The following is a 10,657-nucleotide window of genomic DNA, read 5'->3' on the forward strand; positions in this document are numbered from 1 at the left end:
GTTGAGAAAGAGTAATTCACCTAAAGTCACCCAGTTGGTTTTTATGCCTAAAGCTAGTCTAGAACTCATTGTCTACTAGTTTCTAGGCTGCTGCCTTAACCCCTAATCCAAACTGGCTTTTAACCACTAGTTCAGACTGACTGTTTAGCCTAAAAAAGAGAAGACGATGGGTATTATTCTCTGTGGTGCCCAAGAACCACTGGGTGGAAGTTTTAAAGCAAGATGCCCAGGCTTGAAATAAAGAAACATTTCCTAACCATGAAAGCTATGAAGCAAGGGGGAGAGCCGATCCCTGGATTCATGAGTGCCCCATCTTCCAAGGTTTTCAAGCAAAGATTTGACAACCATTTGTCTGGAATGGTCTAAGGATTTCCACCCTGGACAGTGAGTTGAGTAGAAGACTTCCAAAGTCACTTCTGGGCATTCTACGATTCTTCTTTTTTTGACAGCCACACAAACACAAAACCTGAATGCTTTAGGTTTAACCCAATGTTACTCTTCCTACCTGGCTGAGGAATTCTGGGAGTTGAAGTCCACAAGTCTTAAAGTTGCCATGTTTGAAGACCCCTGCCATAGATCTTAGTTTGAGAAACCCTGCATTAAAATTGCATAACAAATCTGTATCACATTCCTGTATTTCAATTGAACAATTTTATGCATGACCAACCAGCAGAGGGCAACCCTTTTCCACCAATCAACCCCTCCAAAACAACCTGCTTAAAAAGTCATACAAAGGTGTACCATATTTTCTTTAGGGTTAATCTGCAAGACTTGCTTTTGTTGTCTCTCTCTTTAACGCTACCTTTTTTTTTTTACGGCTTCTTCTGCTGTGCCTTTAAAAAGCTGACCAGCATGGGAAAGTTAGTAGGTGGGGCTCTTTCAGGCATGAGTTCATGAGAAATATTCCACCTGTCAACGTTCTCTGCATTAGATTGATGCTTAATGATTGCAAAAACCAACACACTTGTGCACAAATAGAGAGAGAGAGAGACAGACAGACAGACAGACAGACAGATCCATAGACTCAATGGGGGCACAGGGCAAATTTACAAAGTGCTTAAGCTCAAACTATAGAAAAAATGTGATGCTTTAGCTTGCAGGACTTGGTTGTCCTGAGTTGACTGGTCTTTGTTTGGGGAGATAAATAGGGGTAGTCCTCAACTTATAACAGTTCATTTAGTGACTTTCTTTCTTTCTTTCTTTCTTTCTTTCTTTCTTTCTTTCTTTCTTTCTTTCTTTCTTTCTTTCTTTCTTTCTTTCTTTCTTTCTTCTCATGCCTCCTAAAGAGGCACCAGGTTTTTTGGAGTTGTCTTTCCCACTCACCTCCAGCACCGACAGCCCAGGCCAGCCAGCCCACTTCTTCTGAGCCCGAAGGAGCAGCTTCATTTTACAGCTGAGAATGGAGCTCGGGCCTGTATTTTGCAGTCAGAGGCCTTTCCGAAAGGCATCTGCAGCCGAGAACCGAGCTATGGATCCAGGCTGGAGCTCCATTCTCAGCTGCAGAATGAAGCTGCTCCTTCGGCCAGTGAGGCAAGTGTTGCAATGGTGAGCTCCATACACCCCACCCCCACCCCAGCTTGATTTTTAGGGGTGTGCCTCGCCCCAAAACTAGGGCTTATTTTAGGGGTAGGGCTTTTATTAGGCCCAACCCCCAAAATCAAGCTAGGGCTTATTTTGGGGATAGGGCTTACTTTTGGGGAAACACAGTAGATGATAGGAAAGAGAGCCAGGGCACTAACTTTTTGTGGCCGTCAAATGGTTGTCACCAAGATATACAGGATGCCTGGGCTAGATAAATCCAATGGTATAAGGTTATAGCAAATTTGGAGTCTACATAGTTTGAATTACACATTGTTTTGAGAACTGTCCCCATTATAAGATTTGAACATCCTTCCTTTAAAGAGAAAACTACTTTGAATCATGAGTGCTTGGAAGAGTTGAGCAATTCCTTTCCCCTTAATATGAGATTCGTCTTCTTTCTCATCCCTGTGTTCTTTCTCTGGTTCCAAGCAATTTGTCTTTCTCTTTCTTCAAAGCCAGACAAAGTTTTCAGAACATGTCTCGTTGTGGGTAGCGCTAATTATTTTGGGAGCCCTGTTCCTATCCACAGACAAAAAGAGTCTCAGCAACAACCATGAAAAGAAGCAGCTATTAGGCTTGTCAACAACTGCCAAGGGGGGTCAGAGAGAGAAGGAGCCAGGGTTGAAGCATTAAGAGTTGAGGTCTGGCCTTACTTCTTCCCCAGCCCCTGGTCAAAGTGGCACCAACGGGCCTCTCAACCAGTAATGGAGCTCGTCCAGATTCCTCTCCGCCTCTGTGGAGGGCAAATGGGAAGCCGGCAGATTTGGGCCAAGGTGTGTCAGTTGCTCTCTCCAAGGACTATTATAAAGTTGAGACAATCAGTTTTTTGGCAAATACCTCCAAAATAAAAGTGGTCTCTCCCACCCTTGGTAAAACCTTCTGATATTTTTCCAGAAAATTCTCCCCACCTTGAGCAATCTTCTCCTTCTCTCCTCCTTCTCCTTTCCTTCTCTCCTCCTCCTTCTCTTCTCTTCTCTTCCTCCTCCTTCTTCTCCTTCTCTCATCCTTCTTCTCATTCTCTCCTCCTTCTCCTTCTCCCCTCCTTCTTCTCTCCTCTTTCTCCTCCTTCTCCTCCATTCCTTTTCCTTCTCTCCTCCTCCTCCTCTCCTTCTCCTCTCCTCCTTCTCCTTCTCTCTTCCTCCTTCTTCTCCTCGTTCTCTCCTCCTTCTCCTTCTCCCCTCCTTCTTCTCTCCTCTTTCTCCTCCTTCTCCTCCATTCCTCCTCCTCCTCCTCTCCATTATTATTTTTTTGTTTTCAATCTTTGTATACATGCTATGGGTAAAAACTTTTCTTCCACTAATCCTGGTTGCTCAGCCAACCGTCCTCAGTCCCACAGTCCTTTGTCACCAGATATCCAGGAACTCCAACATCTAGCATGGTCCATGTTGACCCAGATGACAACTGATCCAGTATACCTTTCTGTAAATTATGTCTCACCAAATTGTTTATGGGAGAGAGACACCCTTTATCTGGCTCCTCTAATGAGACCTGTCCAGCATGGCTGAATCTCTAGCATAGATCTCATCTTCCTCAGAGCACAGAAGACCCACAACCATGTCAAGGTAGCCCCCATCATTATCTGCTTCTGCCCCAAGCTACCCTTACTTTTAACAGCTGCTCTTTAAGTTCAAGTCCAGTTTCCCCCCCCCCTTCCCCAAGGCACTTGCAGAACAAAGCTGTGCTGTGTGTAGGGAAATGCCGAGTGCTGGGCGGGAGTCTCAGCTCCTAGGGCGTTTGGCCAAACAGCTGGGCTCTTTGTAGTGGTGGGGCCAGCTCCTTGCTCCACACTCAGCTTTCCAGCTTGGCATTTGAGCTGGGATGAGAGAGGTGGACAAGAGGGTGTCGGGGGAGTGGAAACTATTAGTGTTGTTGGCAACTCCCTGGAGATGGAGAGATGGCATCAATCTTGCAAGAGCTGCCAAGTTCCCTACTTTGTACATTCAAAGAAAGCAAGTACAAAATCTTGGCCCAATCTAAAATACCAGTACTAAAAAGCAGATGGTGTAGCCTTTAGGATGAGAATTTTATGAACTTCAGCTACTCAGTGCCTAGATCTGATGCAGAGAGCTAAGCCGGGTTTCACTTAACTGTGAGCTGAGTAAACTAGATCGGCAGCATGGCAATGCTCAAGCTCAAGTCAACAAAATATAATTGCACTGCTCATCTAATATGCAATGTTGCAAGAACACCACCATATCATGGTTTAACAGGATGGCTTGGATCACCAGGCAATGTCTGGATCCCCCAAGCTTTTTTCAGCTGGCAAGCCCCCCCCCTTCTCCTAATGTTCTAGAATCTAGATGGTTTTATAAACAGATTCTTTCCTCAAGCATTGAGACTTGTTTTCGGCTGTTGGTTTTACTCTAGCTTTGTTACCCAGAGTTATAAAATATAAGATGGATCACCCTACAAAGTCATAGATAGATAGATAGATAGATAGATAGATAGATAGATAGATAGATAGATAGATAGATAGATAGATAGATAGATAGAGATAGAGAGAGAGAGATGGATAGATGGATGGATGGATGGATGGATGGCTAAGTAATGCAAAGTTTTGGTTTTGCAGTTCATACCATTTCTGGTTTACCAACAAAGGCTGTGCTGACATGTCCATGAAGCCAGAACAAACCTTATCATAGTGTGAATAATTCAAATTGGCCCCTGTGGTTTGTAAATCATGGTTGATGATTTAGCATGTTGTGTAAATTCTGCTCCTACTCTACAAGTTAGACTTCATACAACTTAATGGTTGGGTTCAAGGCCATGCAATTTTGTGAACTCAGTTGCTCTTTTATCTACAGATTGGGCTCATACGTTGGACCAACCCATAGTTTGCTAAATAACCTACAATTAGCTCAGTTCTTGAAGGCTGGCATACCAGAATGATGAAAAAGTCCAAGCCAACTTTGTCAGACCCAGCATTGCTCCCAGGAGTTGACAAAGATCTGGCTTGTTGTGATAGCAGCATGAAGAAAAGGTCTTCTTGGTCATGAGAAGATTCACAGGGACAAAGTTGCTTATTTGGACACAAATAAAGACAGACAGTAGGGACAGATTCAAAAACAAACCATGATGACACCAGAATAATGGCACATGGTTTATAACAACAAAGAAATAATGCAATAGTGCATGATGTCCGATGCAAATTTGTAAGTCGAATCATTTGCCCTTCACAAGTGCTCAGGGTAGCATGGACCACATGATTTTGGCTCAGCATGCATGCAAACCCAGCCCTTGGAGCTTTTAAACCACAGTTTAATGTATCCAGGAAACCGTGCTTAACTTATTAGATGCATAAAAATGATTATTATCCTTATTTTTCTGCAAAGAACTCAGCATAACTAAAGCATATAAGGAACGGCGCCTAAAGCATATAAGGAACGGCTGCTGGAATTGGGTATGTCTAGTTTAATAAAGAGAAGGACGAGGGGGGGACATGATAGCAGTGTTCCAATATCTCAGGGGCTGCCACAAAGAAGAGGGAGTCAAGCTATTCTCCAAAGCACCTGAAGGCAAGACAAGAAGCAACGGATGGAAACTAATTAAGGATAGAAGCAACTTAGAACTAAGGAGAAACTTCCTGACAGTTAGAACAATTAACCAGTGGAACAACCTGCCTCCAGAAGTGGTGAATGCTCCAACACTGGAAGTTTTTAAGAAGAGACTGGATAGCCATTTGTCTGAAATGGTATAGGGTTTCCTGCCTGAGCAGGGGGTTGGACTAGATGACGTCCAAGGTCCCTTCCAACTTTATTATTATTATTATGGATCATCGCTCAGTCAGCCAGATGTTCAGATTGGATTTGGCATTTTGTCTACCTATTGAGTCCTTACCCAGGACCTGGGATAGGCAGATATCGTCGCAGGATGGAAGCAGTTCCTAGTAAGGCCGTATTTTGCAATTGACTAATAGCAAATTTGTCAATGCCAGTGGTGTTCAAGTGGTGCTCCAGTTGTTTTGGGATTGCACCCAAGGAGCCTATCACTATTGGTACTACCCTTGCTTGCTTTTGCCACAGTCTTTCTATTTCTATTTGTAGGTCTTTGTATTTTCTTATCTTCTCCAGTTCTTTCTCGTCTATTCTGCTGTCTCCAGGCACTGCCACGTCCACTATCCAGACTTTTTTGTCTTTCTTATCGACAATTGTTAAGTCTGGGGTGTTATGTTGCAGGTGCTTGTCTGTTTGAATTCTGAAGTCCCAGAGCAGTTTAATTTTATCATTTTCTATGACTTTCTCTATTTTATGATCCCACCAGTTTTTGCTTACAGGCAAATGATATTTTTTGCAGATCTTCTAATGCACCATTGTTGCTACTTTGTCATGCCGCTGCTTGTAATCAGTTTGTGCAATCTTCTTGCAACAGCTTACCAGGTGGTCCACTGTTTCTTCAGCTTCTTTGCATAGGCGACACTTACTGTCTGTTGCTGTCTTCTCAATTTTGACTTTGTATGCATTTGTCCTTAAGGCTTGGTCTTGTGCAGCCAGAATTAGTCCCTCGGTCTCTTTCTTCAATTTTCCTGCTCTTAGCCATTGCCAGGTTTTATTATTATCTGCTTTCCCAGCTATTTTTTTCGTGTATTGGCCATGTAGTGCTTTGTCTTCCCATGCCTCTATTCTGTTCTTCATTTGGTCTTTCTTGTAGGCCAGTTTGGTCTCTCCAGTAGTCAGTAAGGCTTCCTGATATACTAATTTCAGTGCATCTTCATCATTGTTCTTCAGATATTCTTCCAAAGCCATTTTTTCTTCTTCAACCATCTGATGTACTTGTAGCATTCCACGCCCACCTATTTGCCTTGGTAGATAAAGTCTATCAATGTCACTGTGTGGATGAAGGGCGTGATTCATTGTCATTATTTTTCTGGTCTGCCTATCCATTGCTTGTAGTTCTGCTTGAGTCCAGTCCACTATTCCAGCTGTGTACCTAATGACTGAGATTGCCCAGGTGTTGATTGCCTTTATGGTATTTCCTCCATTGAGTTTGGATTTTAAGATCTTCTTCACTCTCTTGATGTATTCACCTCTAATCTTTTTCTTGACTTCAGTGTGCTTGATCTTGTCAACTTGAAGGATACCCAAGTATTTGTAGTACTCTTCCTCATCCAGACTCTTAATATTATTTTCGTGGGGCATCTTGATTCCTTCGGTTTTCACTACTTTTCCTTGTCTGATAGTGTGGCACATTTGTCCAGGCCAAACTCCATAACAATATCTTGGCTATATATCCAGACAGTGTTGAGCAGCGATTCTATTTCAGATGATGTTTTTCCATACAGCTTCAGATCATCCATGTAAAGGAGGTGGGATAGTCTGGCAGATGTTTTTGATGTTTGATAGCCATGTCCTGAGTTATTCAGTATTGTTGACAGAGGAAACAGTGCAATAACAAATAGTAATGGTGATAATGAATCTCCTTGAAATATTCCTCTCTTGATATTAACCTCTCCCAGCCTCTCACCATTGATCTGCAATGGTGCCATCGATCTTTGCATAAATTTTCTGATGTTTCTACTGACTCCTATTATTTCTAGGCACTTGATTATCCAGTCATGTGGCAGAGAGTCAAATGCCTTTTTGTAGTCAATCCATGCCACATTCAGGTTGGTCTTCCTTCTCTTGCAGTTTTCCAAGATCATTTTGTCTATTAGGAGTTGATCTTTTGTTCCTCTGCTATTGGGGCGGTTTCCTTTCTGCTCAGGTGGAAAGAGATTGTTGTCAACTAGATGCTGTTGTACTGCATAAGCTACTACACCAGTTAGTAATTTGAAAGTTGTTGGTAAGCAGGTAATTGGCCTGTAGTTACCTGGTGTTGCCCCTTTTGCTGGATTTTTCATTATTAGGTAGGTTTTCCCAGTTGTTAGCCACTTTTCAATTTCTCCTCCTTGTAGTATATTGTTGAACTGCTTGGCAATGAGTGGGTGTATAACAGTTAGATGTTTCAACCAAAACCCATGCAGTTCATCTTCACCTGGTGCTGACCAATTTTTGATTTTCTTTGCTCTTTTTTCTACCATTTTTGTTGTTATTACTAGTTCTTTCATTTCAACTTCTGTTTTATTTGCATCCACCTCTTTTAACCAAGCCGCATCCTTGTTGTATTTCTTTGGGTTATCCCATATCTGCTTCCAGAACTGCACTGTTTCTTCCTTGTCAGGTACTGACTGATTCCTTGCAGTTTCTCCATTGATGGATTGGTAGAAACGTTTCTGATTGGATTGAAATTGGAGGTTCTGCCTATAGTTTGCAATTCGAGCTTCATATCTACTGATTTTCCTGGCTATAGCTGTTATTTGTTGCTTTATTATTTCCAGTGTTTCCTTGATCTTCCTTGTTTCTAAGTGGTATTTCTTGATTAGGTATTCTTTGGCCTTCTTGTTCTTCAGCTTCTTTTCTTTCATCTGTTCTAGCTTGCTTGCATGTGATCTTAACTTGCTGATCTTATTTTCTAGTCTAACCTTCCATTTTTCTGGTGCACTGTTTGTTTGTTTTTCTTCTTTGTTGATTTTGCATCCCAGGTATTCTGTTATAACTGCAGCTGTGCTGTACATTAGTTGGTTTGTTTCTTGCAGTGAATTGGTGCTTATACTTGCTATTGCAGTATTTGCATCTTTTAATGCTTGTGCTAGCTGTTTCTTTGGAACAAGCTTCAATGCAGGCAGCCTTATTCTGTTGTTTTTGTGCTGTTCTAGATGCTCAGTTATTCTTTGTTTCAATTCTTTTATTTCTTTAGTTAGAGGGTTTTGTTCTTCCTGAGGAAGAGGTGCCTGGTTTCCAAATGAGAACAGTTGTATATCTCTGCTGGATTCCTTCACTGCCAACTCCCCCTGGTTTGCCTCTACATTCTGAATTACTTCTGGTAAGGCTTTGATTTCTTTGCCCTGGGTAAACCTTTGCAGTTCGTCCAATTCTGTTTCTGTGAATACTTTATTTCGTATTATAAATCTGTGTTGATCTGCTGGTCTCTGTTCTGTTATTTCTGATTCTGGATGTTGTTCTTTCCAGAACTGGTGCATTCGTTTCAGATATCCTCTTGTTGTTGGACTTGATCTGTAGTAACAGATCATTATTTCTTTGTTTTCAATCACTGTGTATCTGCAACGGGTAGACACCTTTTCTTCTACTAGTTCTGCAGCTGCTGGCCCTGGTTGCTCAGCTAACAGTCCTGAGTCCTGTAACACATTTTTCACCAGATATCCAGGAACTCCAATATCTAGCGCGGACCTTGTTAACCCGGGCGACATCCGAGCTGGTATGGCATTCTGAAATTTACGTCTCACCATATTTTTTATGGGAGAGACACTCTCCTCTAATGAGACCTGTCCAGTATGGTATACTCTGGTATAGCTCTCATCTTCCTCAGAGTACACAAGCCCCACAACCACGTCAAGGTAGTGCCTCACTGGAGGTGGTTGTTGTTGTTGTTGTTGTTGTTGTTGTTGTTATTATTATTATTACTACTACTACTACTACTACTTATGAAAAGACAATGACAGATCCCAAACCAGCATTATTGTTTGACTTTAGGTTGCACCAAAGAAAGCAAAATTATTAGCTGTGTTCATGCAACAAGGTCATTTAAAGTTCCTAATACTTCTATTTGCACACTATATTACATTTGGTTAGTTTAAATCTTGGTTAGTTCAAGGAGGACTTAGCATGTCGACTGAACACTAACTATTTGGTTGGTTTATGATTCCATAGCTTGTGCAAACACAGAAATGTGGATTAATTCATTAAGCCAATTAAGAAAACAACATGTTGGATCTTACTTTTGACTCTCCTTCAGGAACATGGTTGGGTTTACGGGTAGTCCTCAACTTACAACCATTTAGCCACTTAGCGACGGGTTCCAAATTATGGTGTACCTCCCCATGAATACTTTCAATCCAGTACTGAAGTTCTGATGGCTGCCCCTCCCTGTGATCATGTGACCACTTTTTAGTTGCTCAGCAACCGGCCTGCATTTATAGCAGTTTGCAGTGTCCCGTAGTCATGTGACTGTGTTTGACAATGTTTTTTGCTGAAAACTGACATTTGCTTCATTTTTGGCAAAACCAGCCCACAGTAAACAACTGGTTTACTTAACAATCACAGTGCTCACTTAAGAACCAATGCCAAAAACAAAATTGGGTCCCTCACATACAGCCTGCTATCACTGCTGTCGTCAAAACTTATTATCGTAATGGGCAGACTCCATAAAGTTGTAAATTGAGGACTATTTGTACATCTTTTTGTTGTTTTATTTATTTGTTTTTATGAGGGGTATTTATATTATTTACGTTCCAGAATGTTTTCCATCACGGCATAGTCCTCAGCATCTCCTGTGTATTCATTTCCTGGAGGATTTCAGTAAGATGGACAGCTTCATATGCCTGCAGGGTACAGGCCAAATCCTGCTGGAACTGATTTTCTAGAATGACAGATGATTCAGTTAAAACAAAAAAAAAAAAACCAAAAAAACCCAGCAAACTCTCTCTCCAAACTCTCCATGGAAACGAGTGTAACAATGAAAGGGAAAATACCAAGAATGAAAGTTTCCATTTGATATCATATCATGGAGACTGGAGATCTCCCAAATGCCTCAGCTTTTGAAGTTCTACAACAGGTTGCCATCATATAAGTATTTAATTATCCCCAAGCCTAAAAACTCATTGTTTCTATTTTTAACTGCAAATAAACGCAAGATGATTCTTCCCGTGGTATGACTAACTGGGGATAGATTAACACATTTGATGATGTGCCAACAAGTCAATGATGATTCTTTGGAAGCACAAAGAGAGAATTCTTGCAAGACAGTCTGTCCCTAACTTGGCCCTTTGGGTTTGTCAACAATGATCCCATCGCCACTGTAACCAAGTGCTTCCACTTGGAAGCTGATCATTCCCTTCCTCTTTTTCCATGCATCTTTTCCGGAATTAGATCCTTCTCCAGAGAGTTGGATCTGCCCATCAGGTGTACAAAGTCAGATAATTTGAACCAGTTAAATTTGTGCTTCCAGTGAAAATAAAATTGCTCTACAATCTAAGTATTTGTTTCCTTGGCTAGTAGTCTCAGAAGCTTTCTTCAGCAACACA

Source organism: Crotalus tigris, unplaced genomic scaffold (assembly GCF_016545835.1).
Source record: "Crotalus tigris isolate CLP2741 ecotype Arizona unplaced genomic scaffold, ASM1654583v1 scf7180000024338.4412243, whole genome shotgun sequence".
Lineage (NCBI taxonomy): Eukaryota > Metazoa > Chordata > Lepidosauria > Squamata > Viperidae > Crotalus > Crotalus tigris.